This window comes from Arachis hypogaea, chromosome 11 (genome assembly GCF_003086295.3).
Source record: "Arachis hypogaea cultivar Tifrunner chromosome 11, arahy.Tifrunner.gnm2.J5K5, whole genome shotgun sequence".
Lineage (NCBI taxonomy): Eukaryota > Viridiplantae > Streptophyta > Magnoliopsida > Fabales > Fabaceae > Arachis > Arachis hypogaea.
This window is the reverse complement of record NC_092046.1, coordinates 83,210,492-83,223,707: the sequence shown is the minus strand read 5'-3', so window position 1 is coordinate 83,223,707 and position 13,216 is coordinate 83,210,492. Positions and strand designations below refer to the sequence as shown.

The following is a 13,216-nucleotide window of genomic DNA, read 5'->3' as shown; positions in this document are numbered from 1 at the left end:
GGTCACTGATTATACCACATGCATTTCCCAAACCAAGTATTGAGAGGGTTACAGTCACATACCCATCCAAATCCAATTTGGTCCAGCATGAGAAAGCATTTCTAGCTTGATCTCTTCATTCCTCTTCCAAGGTTCAAAAGAGATCCAAGTTTGAATAGCTTCTCTTCCAAGATAACTACTCAATTGGATGAAGATCGAAAGCTTTCAAGTAAAATCAAGAGGAAAGATAGAAGAAGAACAATGAAAATTAGTATTGATCCATCAAATTACAACAGAGCTCCCTAATCCAATGAAGGGGGTTTAGTTGTTCATAGCTCTTGAAAATGAAAACAAAGATGGAGAATACATCATAAAACTAGAAATTGCAAAGAAAGTAAAATACAGAGAGTAGTTCTTCAGCCTCCAGAACTCCTTTACAATTCAAAGCTACTCCTATATATACTACTCTTCTCAGCTTCTAGTTCACTCTTCAAGTCTTGGGCCTTTGGATCTTGAGTTTGAAGCAGTTCCTTTCTTTATTTGGGCTTGGCTTTACTTGCAGAGAGAAAGTGCGGAGTGGGCAGAGACTTAAGCTCAGGGCGTAAGGAGTGTTAATCATTTAGTGAAAGTCCAAGTTCGGGAACGTTAGTGACACTTAACATTGTCACTAACGTTCCAATGCACCCCTTTTGCCTCACGTTAAAACCCACGTTAACTAGGTTAACGTGGCTTTTAACGTTGCCTTGTCAACCTTCGAGAACGTTAGTGACACTCAACATTGTCACTAACTTTCCAGTGTGCCCCTTCTTGCTTCACGTTAAGGCTCACGTAAACTAGGTTAACGTGGCTTCTAACGTGGCCTTTGCCATCCTTCGAGAACGTTAGTGACATTCAACATTATCACTAACGTTCCAATGTGCCCCTAAGTCTCACGTTGGAGTCCACGTTAACTAGGTTAACGTGGCTTCTAACGTGGCCATCTTTTAGCCATCCCAACGTTAGTGACAATGTTGAGTGTCACTAATGTTGGCTCATCCTTCATTTCTCATCGTTAGCTTCTACGTTAACCAAGTTAACGTGGAAGTTAACGTGACTCTTGGGGGTTGTGTGGTTGCTTCAACGTTAGTGACAATGTTGAGTGTCACTAACGTTGTCGACAACTCTTCATCCACTACGTTAGTTCCCACGTTAACCAAGTTAACGTGGGAGTTAACGTGGTACTTTGCACCATAGGCCAACGTTAGTGACAATGTTGAGTGTCACTAAGGTTGGCTTCTCTTCCCCCCTTTAACGTTAGAGGCCACGTTAACTAGGTTAAAGTGGCTTCTAACGTGGCCACTTATGAGTAATTGCCAACGTTAATGACAATGTTGAGTGTCACTAACGTTGGCTCAACATCTCTTCTCCACGTTAGAGTTCACGTTAACTTGGTTAACGTGACTCTCTAACGTGGGCATTCATGGCTTTTTTGAGAGTGTTATTGGCAATCACTTTTCTCATTAATCTTGCAAGTTACCTCCCCTTTTCTTGCTTCTTTTTGGTCCTGAAATCAAGCAACAAAGTGCATCAAAGCTCTAGTCTAAGTCATGAGTAATGCAACATAATATTTGTCACTAAACTTATGCAAAATCCTCATGAAATCATGTGAAATGCACAATGTATGCTTGAGTCAAGGCATAAGTGAATATTTACCCAAAACTAGCTTATTTCCTAAAGAAATGCATGAAACTAACCTAAAAATAGTAAAGAAAAGGTCAGTGAAACTGGCCAAGATGCCCTGGCATCAATTAGCTTCCCGATGTTCGAACACTCAAAGAACTCCCATGGCATCATGTGGAAAATCTAATGAAGAACGTAGCATGCAGGAGACACTAGAAGCTCCAGTGGACAGTAAGGAGCATGACTTTGTATTGGAACAAGTGGACGAAGTTGGAATTATCGAAGAAGAAGAATTGGTTGAAGACTTAGGAGACGCTGAACCTCCATTGTAATCAAGAGTCGTAGAGAATTCCGCCAAGAAAATTGCAACTGATGCCAAGGAAGATAGTGCAGAACCCCCAAGGCATGTATCTTATGAAGTACTGGACGAAACAGATCGAGAAGCAAGTTTCCTTGGTAATAATGATCATGAATCAACCTCTCCTAGTAATGAACTTGCATCCGAAATGGAACTCTTTGAGCTTGAAGAATCCTCCCCAAGTGAATACGAAGATGATGTGGCGGTAGACTTTTCTTAACCTCCAACTTATGACTTGAGTGATGAGGAAGAAATCGAAGACTTTGATCAAGACGTGGTTGCAGTTGAAGAGGTTTGTAAGGAAATGGAAGAATTCACAGAGGAGTACAAGGAAGTGGAGCTTGAAAGACTACTTGAAACACCTCTCCCAAGGCCATTACCACCCAATACAAACTTCAAGTGGGTAAAATCCTTAGCCTTTATCTTTACCTTTCCACTTGAATACGGTTTGCTTGAAACTGATGGCCAACTTAGAGCTCTTTGTGGCTTTAAGAGTAAGAGGGAGATGGTTAGTAATAGGAGTTAGCATCCAAGGTTCAATACGGTTCCACGCTCCAAATGGAAGTGCAAGGATTGGTGTAGAGCTCAATTGAATGGGTTTCGGAAGATGTTTGGGTGTCTCAGTGAAAATTCGGGTTGCGTACCGCCCGGTTGGAACAATGCAGATAAAACTGAAAACAGGTACAAAGGCAAGGTTTGGGATCCTGGAATTCATTCTAATAATCAACACCCCTGGGGCCTGAAAACCTGCTTTAACTTGCTCGAAGGCTTTATGTACCTAGTTTGGGACCCCAGAGGCTATTGGAATTGCAAACGTTGGTGGAGATTTCTGGATGAGTTCAAACACAAGCCATCATAACAAGGAGCTCAACAAATGTCCAACTTAAGGACTTTAAGTAAAAGTGCTAGGTGGGAGACAACCCACCGTGGTATGATCGTTCCTTTTAAATTTTAATTTTATTTTGTTTTGTTTGTTTTTAATTTTATTTTATTTTATTTTTCCTAGTATCATTCATAACATCTGCATCAGTATCTGCATTTTGCAATCTGCATATTCTATATAAAAAAAGCCCACACCAGGCGTGCGCGTAGGCCACGCGTGGGCATCGATCTCAGATTGGCGTCTCCATCCAACGCCCAGAAAGTTGGGCTAGAATCGTGCAGCAGGTGTGCGATGAGCACCAATTGGCCACGCGTGCGCGTCAATGACGCGTACACATCAATTTCATTTACACACACTACGCGTGGGCGTGCACGACGCGTGAAAATTTTTGCCCCCTTAATTGAAACAGAGAGTTGTGCCAAAATGACGCTGGATTCGTGCGTTTAGCACAATTCTAGTCTACGCGTACACGTGTCTCACGCGTACGTGTCATTTTCATTATCCCCTGTTTACGCGTTCGCGTCAATGACGCTACCGCGTTGTTTCAATTTTACCTAATCCACGCTCACGTGTGACCCACGCGTACGCGTGGATTTAAATTCCCTAATCCCCCTGATGCGGAAACCCTAGGCCTAGCGTCACTTCCCCCCTCCCCAACGTTCCACCTCCATTCTTTTCTCTTCCCTCCAACATCCCACTGTGATGAGCGGATAATTTATACGCTTTTTGACATTGTTTTTAGCATGTTTTTAGTAGAATCTAGTTACTTTTAGGGATGTTTTCATTAGTTTTTATGTTAAATTCACATTTCTGGACTTTACTATGAGTTTGTGTGTTTTTCTGTGATTTCAGGTATTTTCTGGCTGAAATTGAGGGACTTGAGCAGAAATCAGATTCAGAGGTTGAAGAAGGACTACTGATGCTGTTGGATTCTGACCTTCCTGCACTCAAAGTGGATTTTCTGGAGCTACAGAACTCGAACTGGCGCGCTTCCAATTGCGTTGGAAAGTAGACATCCAGGGATTTCCAGAAATATATAATAGTCCATACTTTGGCCAAGAATAGACGACATAAACTGGCGTTCAACGCCAGCTTTCTACCCAAATCTGGCGTCCAGCGCCAGAAAAGGAGCCAAAACCAGAGTTGAACGCCCAAACTGGCACAAAAGCTGGCGTTCAACTCCAAGAAGGACCTCTACACGTGCAACACTCAAGCACAGCCCAAGCACACACCAAGTAGGCCCCGGAAGTGGATTTATGCATCAATTACTTACTCATGTAAACCCTAATGACTAGTTTATTATAAATAGGACCTTTTACTATTGTATTAGACATCTTTGGACGCCTGGTTCTTAGATCAGAGGGGCTGGCCTCTCGGCCATGCCTGGACCTTTCACTTATGTATTTTCAACAGTAGAGTTTCTACACTCCATAGATTAAGGTGTGGAGCTCTGCTGTTCCTCAAAGATTAATGCAAAGTACTACTGTTTTCTATTCAATTCATCTTATTTCGCTTCTAAGATATCCATTCGCACCCAAGAACGTGATGAAGGTGATGATTATGTGTGACGCTCATCACCATTCTCCCCTATGAACACGTGCCTGACAAACACTTCCGTTCTACATGAAATAAGCTAGAATGAATATCTCTTAGATCTCTTAATCAGAATCTTCGTGGCGTAAGCTAGAATGATGGCGGCATTCAAGAGAATCCGGAAGGTCTAAACCTTGTCTGTGGTATTCCGAGTAGGATTCAATGATTGAATGACTGTGACGAGCTCCTAACTCGCGATTGCAGGGCGTTAGTGACAGACGCAAAAGGATAGTAAATCCTATTCCAGCATGATCGAGAACCGACAGATGAATAGCCATGCCGTGACAGGGTGCGTGAGCATATTATTCACTGAGAGGATAAGATGAAGCCATTGGCAAGGGTGATGCCTCCAGACGATTAGCCGTGCCATGACAGGGCATTGGATCATTTTCCCGAGAGATGACCGAAAGTAGCCATTGACAGTGGTGATGTATCACATAAAGCCAGACATGGAAAGGAGTAAGACTGACTGGATGAAGATAGCAGGAAAGCAGAGGTTCAGAGGAACGAAAGCATCTCCATTCGCTTATCTGAAATTCCTACCAATGAATTACATAAGTATCTCTATCCCTATTTTATTATATAATATTCGAAAACACCATTATCACTTTATATCCGCCTGACTGAGATTTGCAAGGTGACCATAGCTTGCTTCATACCAACAATCTCCGTGGGATTCGACCCTTACTCACGTAAGGTATTACTTGGACGACCCAGTGCACTTGCTGGTCAGTTGTATCGAAGTTGTGACAAATTATGAATGTGTAATCACGATTACGCGTACCAAGTTGCTCACGTGCCAGGAATAGTTTGAGCCTGGACATCACAATTTCGTGCACCAAGTTTTTGGCGCCGTTGCCGGGGATTGTTTGAGTTTGGACAACTGACGGTTCATCCTGTTGCTCAGATTAGGTAATTTTCTTTTTGTTTTGTTTTCAAAAATTTTTTCAAAAATCTTTCAAAAATTTCTCATCTGTTTTCGAAAAAAAATGTTTTCAAAAAAAAAATTAAAAATATATTTTTATTCAAAATTTTTAAGAATGAATTCTAGTGTTTCATGAAGCATGTTGAAGCCTGGCTGGCTGTAAAGCCATATCTAATTCCTTTGGGAATGAGTATGTCAGGCGTGTCATGTCTGAGTTACATACTAAATCTTGGCTGGCTATTAAGCCATACCTGACCCTTTGATTGGAGCTTTAGAGCATAAGATTCCTGGAATTCATATTAAAAATTTTGGAATCCTTATTTTCTTTTTCAAAATAATTTTTCGAAAAATATAAAATAAAAATCCAAAAAAATTAGAAAATCATAAAAATCAAAAATATTTTTGTGTTTTTTGTTTGAGTCTTGAGTCATATCATAAGTTTGGTGTCACTTGCATATGCATCTTGCATTTTTCGAAAATTTCATGCATTCATAGTGTTCTTCATGATCTTCAAGTTGTTCTTGGTAAGTCTTCTTGTTTGATCTTGATGATTTTTTGTTTTGTGTTGTATGGTGTTTTTCATATGCATTCTTGAATTCTTAGTGCATAAGCGTTAAAGAATTCTAAGTTTGGTGTCTTACATGTTTTTCTTTGCATCAAAAATTTTTCAAAAATATGTTCTTGATGTTCATCTTGACATTCAAAGTGTTCTTGGTGTTCATCTTGACATTCATATCATTCATGCATGCATTCATTGTTTTGATTCAAAATTTTCATGCATTGAGTCTTTTTGTTGTTTTTCTCTCTCATCATAAAAATTCAAAAATCAAAAAAATATCTTTCCCTTTTTCTCTCATCAAATTCGAAAATTTGGATTGACTTTTTCAAAAATTTTTAAAATCAAATTGTTTCTTATGAGTCAAATCAAATTTTCAATTTGAACATCTTATCTTTTTCAAAATCTTTTTCAAAAATCAAATCTTTTTCAAAATTCTTAGTTATTTTCGAAAATTCCAAAAATATTTTTCAAAAATGTTTTTCTTATTTTTATATCAAATTTTCGAAAATAACATAATCAATTAATGTTTTGATTCAAAAATTTGAAGTTTGTTACTTGCTTGTTAAGAAGGATTCAAACTTTAAGTTCTAGAATCATATCTTGTGATTTCTTATGAATCAAGTCATTAATTGAGATTTTAAAAATCAAATCTTTTTCAAAACTAACTTCTAAAATATCTTCTTATCTTATCTTTTTCAAAAATATCTTTTCAAAATATCTTTTCTAACTTCCTAACTTCTTATCTTTTCAAAATTTGTTTCAACTAACTAACTAACTTTTTGTTTGTTTCTTAACTTTTTCAAAACTACCTAACTAACTCTCTCTCTAATTTTCAAAAATATCTTCCCTCTTTTTCAAAAATTTCTTTTTAATTAACTAATTATTCTTATTTTTTATTTTTGATTTTAAAAATTTTCGAAAATTACTAACATTTTTCAAAAACCATTTTCGAAAATCACTAACTCTTTTTCAAAAAAATATTTTCGAAAATTCTTCCTCTCCCATCTCATTCTATTTATTCATTCATATCCTAACATCTCATCTCACATATCTAGCCTCCTCACAGTTGTGTTTCTTCCATTATATTACATTCTTTGTCTCCCCCTCTTCTTCTACTCACACAGGGATCCCTATACTGTGGTATAAAGGATCTCTATTATTATTATTATTTTTCTGTGCCTTCTTCTTTGTCATATGAGCAGGAGCAAGGATAAGAACATTCTTGTGGAAGCAGATCCAGAACCTGAAAGGACTCTGAAAAAAATTAAGAGAAGCTAAAATACAACAATCCAGAGATAACCTTTCAGAAATTTTCAAACAGGAGAAGGAGATGGCAGCCGAAAATAATAATAATGTAAGGAAGATGCTTGGTGACTTCACTGCACCTAATTCCAATTTACATGGAAGAAGCATCTCCATTCCTGCCATTGGAGCAAACAACTTTGAGCTGAAACCTCAATTAGTTTCTCTGATGCAGCAGAACTGCAAGTTTCATGGACTTCCATCTGAAGATCCTTTTCAGTTCTTAACTGAATTCTTGCAGATATGTGATACTGTTAAGACTAATGGAGTAGATCTTGAAGTCTACAGGCTCATGCTTTTCCCTTTTGCTGTAAGAGACAGAGCTAGATTATGGTTGGATTCTCAACCCAAAGACAGCCTGAACTCTTGGGATAAGCTGGTCACGGCTTTCTTAGCCAAGTACTTTCCTCCTCAAAAGCTGAGCAAGCTTAGAGCTGATGTTCAAACCTTCAGACAGAAAGAAGGTGAATCCCTCTATGAAGCTTGGGAAAGATACAAATAGTTGACCAAAAAGTGTCCTTCTGACATGCTTTCAGAATGGACCATCCTGGATATATTCTATGATGGTTTATCTGAGCTATCAAAGATGTCACTGGACACTTCTGCAGGTGGATCCATTCACCTAAAGAAAACGCCTGCAGAAGCTCAAGAACTCATTGACATGGTTGCTAATAACCAGTTTATGTACACTTCTGAAAGGAATCCTGTGAATAATGGGACGCCTATGAAGAAGGGAGTTCTTAAAGTTGATACTCTGAATGCCATATTGGCTCAGAATAAAATATTGACTCAGCAAGTCAATATGATCTCTCAGAGTCTGCATGGAATGCAAGCTGCATCCAACAGTACTCAAGAGGCTTCTTATGCAGAAGAAGCTTATAATCCTGAGAACCCTGCAATAGCAGAGGTGAATTACTTAGGTGAACCTTATGGAAACACCTATAACTCATCATGGAGAAATCATCCAAATTTCTCATGGAAGGATCAAAAGCCTCAACAAGGCTTTAATAATGGTGGAAGAAACAGGTTTAACAATAATAAACCTTTTCCATCATCCACTCAGCAACAGACAGAGAACTCTGAACAAAATGCTTCTAATTTAGCAAATCTAGTCTCTGATCTATCTAAGGCCACTGTGAGTTTCATGAATGAAACAAGGTCTTCCATTAGGAATTTGGAAGCACAAGTGGGCCAGCTGAGTAAAAGGATCACTGAAATCCCTCCCAGTACTCTCCCAAGCAATACAGAAAAGAATCCAAAAGGAGAGTGCAAGGCCATTGACATAAGAAAAATGGCCAAACCCAATGAGGGAGACGAGGACGTGAATCCCAAGGAGGAAGACCTCCTGGGACGTCCAGTGACCAATAAGGAGCTTCCCTCTGAGGAACTAAAGGACTCTGAGGCTCATCTAGAGACCATAGAGATTCCATTGAACCTCCTTATGCCCTTCATGAGCTCTGATGAGTATTCCTCTTCTGAAGAGAATGAGGATGTTACTGAAGAGCAAACTGCCAAGTTTCTTGGTGCAATCATGAAGCTGAATGCCAAATTATTTGGCATTGATACTTGGGAAGTTGAACCTCCCTTGTTCATCATTGAACTAAGTAATCTGGATCAACTGACATTGCCTCAGAAGAGACAGGATCCTGGAAAGTTCATAATACCCTGTACCATAGGCACCATGATCTTTAAGGCTCTGTGTGACCTTGGTTCAGGAATAAACCTCATGCCCCTCTCTGTAATAGAGAAACTGGGAATCTATGGGGTGCAAGCTGCTAAAATCTCATTAGAGATGGCAGACTGTTCAAGAAAACAGGCTTATGGACAAGTAGAGGATGTGTTAGTAAAGGTTGAAGGCCTTTACATCCCTGCTGATTTTATAGTCCTGGATACTGGAAAGGAAGAGGATGAATCCATCATCCTAGGAAGACCTTTCCTGGCCACAGCAAGAGCTGTGATTGATGTTGACAGAGGTGAAATAGTCCTTCAATGGAATGAGAATTCCCTTGTGTTTAAAACTCAAGGATCTCCCTCTGCAACCATGGAGAGGAAGCAGAAAAAGCTTCTCTCAAAGCAGAGTCAACCAGAGCCCCCACAGTCAAACTCTAAGTTTGGTGTTGGGAGGCCACAACAGAACTCTAAGTTTGGTGTTGAACTCCCATATCCAAACTCTAAGTTTGGTGTTGGAGAGTCTCAACAAAGCTCTGCACATCTGTGAGGCTCCATGAGAGCCCACTGTCAAGCTATTGACATTAAAGAAGCGCTTGTTGGGAGGCAACCCAATTTTTATTTATCTAACTATATTTTTCTTAGTTATATGTCTTTATAGGTTCATAATCATGTGGAGTCACAAAACAAACAAAAAAATCAAAAATGGAATCAAAAACAGCAGAAGAAAAATCACACCCTGGAGGAGCATCTGTCTGGCGTTCAAACGCCAGAACAGAGCATGGTTCTGGCGCTGAACGCCCAGAATGGGCAGCATCCTGGCGCTGAACGCCCAGAACAAGCATGGTTCTGGCGTTCAACACCAGAAATGGCAGCAAATGGGCGTTGAACGCCCAAAATGGGCACCAACCTGGCGCTGAACGCCCAGAGTTTTGTGCAAGGGCATTTTACACGCCTAAATTGGTGCAGGGATGTAAATGCCTTGACACCTCAGGATCTGTGGACCCCACAGGATCATCTCAGGATCTGTGGACCCCACAGGATCCCCACCTACCTCATCATCTTTCTTTCCATTCATGATCATCCCTTCTGTTTTCCATTTACCACTCACATCCATACACCCACTACCTTCAAAATTTAAAATCTCTCTCCCACCCAATCCCACCCATATGGCCGAATACACACTCCCATCCATCTCCTCCATATCTTCTTCTTATTCTTCTATTCTTTCTTCTTTTGCTCGAGGGCGAGCAACATTCTAAGTTTGGTGTGGTAAAAGCATAGCTTTTTTGTTTTTTCCATAACCATTGATGGCACCTAAGGCCAGAGAAACCTTTAGAAAGAGGAAAGGGAAGACAAAAGCTTCCATCAAAGGTCTATAGCTCAGTGGTAGAACATTTGACTGCAAATCAAGAGATTCCTGAGATACCTCAGGGGATACATTTTCTTCCACACAATTATTGGAAGCAACTAAGGGTGGAACATCAAGAGCACTCCATCATCCTTTATGAAATCAGAGAAGATCTAAAAGCAATGAAGGAGGAGCAACAAAGGCAAGGAAGAGACATAGAAGAGCTCAAGGACATCATTTGTTCCTCAAGAAGGAAATGCCACCATCACTAAGGTGGATTCATTCCTTGTTCTTATTTCTTCTGTTTTTCATTTTCTATGTTATGTGCTTATCTGTGTTTGTGTCTTCATTACATGATCATTAGTAGTAGTAACTATGCCTTAAAGTTATGAATGTCCTATGAATCCATCACCTCTCTTAAATAAAAACTGCTTTAATTCAAAAGAACAAGAAGTACATGAGTTTCGGATTTATCCTTGAACTTAGTTTAATTATATTGATGTGGTGACAATGCTTCTTGTTTTCTGAATGTATGCTTGAACAGTGCATATGTCTTTTGAAGTTGTTGTTTAAGAATGTTAAATATGTTGGCTCTTGAAAGAATGATGACTAAGAGACATGTTATTTGATAATCTGAAAAATCATAAAAATGATTCTTGAAGAAAGAAAAAGCAGCAAAGAACAAAGCTTGCAGAAAAAAAAAAGAAAAAAAAATATAGGCGAAAAAAAATAGAAAGAAAAAGGAAAAGCAAGCAGAAAAAGCCAATAACCCTTAAAACCAAAAGGCAAGGGAAAATAAAAAGGATCCCAAGGCTTTGAGCATCAGTGGATAGGAGGGCCTAAAGGAATAAAATCCTGGTCTAAGCGGCTAAACTAAGCTGTCCCTAACCATGTGCTTGTGGCGTGTAGGTGTCAAGTGAAAACTTGAGACTGAGCGGTTAAAGTCAAGCTCCAAAGCAAAAAAAAAGAGTGTGCTTAAAAACCCTGGACACCTCTAATTGGGGACTTTAGCAAAGCTGAGTCACAATCTGAAAAGGTTCACCCAATTATGTGTCTGTGGCATTTATGTATCCGGTGGTAATACTGGAAAACAAAGTGCTTAGGGCCACGGCTAAGACTCATAAAGAAGCTGTGTTCAAGAATCATCATACTGAACTAGGAGAATCAATAACACTATCTGAAATCTGAAGTTCCTATAGATGCCAATCATTCTAAACTTCAATGGATAGAGTGAGATGCCAAAACTATTCAAGAGGCAAAAAGCTATAAGTCCCGCTCATATGATTGAAGCTATGCTTCATTGATAGTTTGGAATTTGTAGTATATTCTCTTCTTTTTATCCTATTTGATTTTCAGTTGCTTGGGGACAAGCAACAATTTAAGTTTGGTGTTGTGATGAGCGGATAATTTATACGCTTTTTGACATTGTTTTTAGCATGTTTTTAGTAGAATCTAGTTACTTTTAGGGATGTTTTCATTAGTTTTTATTTTAAATTCACATTTCTGGACTTTACTATGAGTTTGTGTGTTTTTCTGTGATTTCAGGTATTTTCTGGCTGAAATTGAGGGACTTGAGCAGAAATCAGATTCAGAGGTTGAAGAAGGACTACTGATGTTGTTGGATTCTGACCTCCCTGCACTCAAAGTGGATTTTCTAGAGCTACAGAACTCAAAATGGCGCGCTTCCAATTGTGTTGGAAAGTAGACATCCAGGGATTTCCAGCAATATATAATAGTTTATACTTTAGCCAAGGATAGACGACGTAAACTGGCATTCAACGCCAGCTTTCTACCCAAATCTGGCGTCCAGCGCCAGAAAAGGAGCCAAAACCAGAGTTGAACGCCCAAACTGGCACAAAAGCTGGCGTTCAACTCCAAGAAGGACCTCTACACGTGCAACACTCAAGCCCAGCCCAAGCACACACCAAGTGGTCCCCGGAAGTGGATTTATGCATCAATTACTTACTCATGTAAACCCTAGTGACTAGTTTATTATAAATAGGACCTTTTACTATTGTATTAGACATCTTTGGACGCCTGGTTCTTAGATCAGAGGGGCTGGCCTCTCGACCATGCCTGGATCTTTCACTTATATATTTTCAACGGTAGAGTTTCTACACTCCATAGATTAAGGTGTGGAGCTCTGCTGTTCCTCAAAGATTAATGCAAAGTACTACTGTTTTCTATTCAATTCATCTTATTTCGCTTCTAAGATATCCATTCGCACCCAAGAACGTGATGAAGGTGATGATTATGTGTGACGCTCATCACCATTCTCCCCTATGAACACGTGCCTGACAAACACTTCCGTTCTACATGAAATAAGCTAGAATGAATATCTCTTAGATCTCTTAATCAGAATCTTCGTGGCGTAAGCTAGAATGATGGCGGCATTCAAGAGAATCCGGAAGGTCTAAACCTTGTCTGTGGTATTCCGAGTAAGATTCAATGATTGAATGACTGTGACGAGCTCCTAACTCGCGATTGCAGGGCGTTAGTGACAGATGCAAAAGGATAGTAAATCCTATTCCGGCATGATCGAGAACCGACAGATAAATAGCCGTGCCGTGACAGGGTGCGTGAGCATATTATTCACTGAGAGGATAAGATGAAGCCATTGGCAAGGGTGATGCCTCCAGACGATTAGCCGTGCCGTGACAGGGCATTGGATCATTTTCCCGAGAGATGACCGAAAGTAGCCATTGACAGTGGTGATGTATCACATAAAGCCAGCCATGGAAAGGAGTAAGACTGACTGGATGAAGATAGCAGGAAAGCAGAGGTTCAGAGGAACGAAAGCATCTCCATTCGCTTATCTGAAATTCCTACCAATGAATTACATAAGTATCTCTATCCCTATTTTATTATATAATATTCGAAAACACCATTATCACTTTATATCCGCCTGACTGTGATTTGCAAGGTGACCATAGCTTGCT

The 13,216-nt window shown here is 39.6% G+C and overlaps 1 non-coding gene across 1 annotated transcript; it reads right to left on the bottom strand.

The window, feature by feature from the left end:
- Positions 1-7,682: 7,682 nt before the first annotated feature.
- Positions 7,683-7,790, bottom strand: LOC112724326 (small nucleolar RNA R71). The gene has a single exon (XR_003163494.1). It is a non-coding gene; the product is annotated as a small nucleolar RNA R71 (small nucleolar RNA).
- Between the last annotated feature and the right edge of the window lie 5,426 nt (positions 7,791-13,216).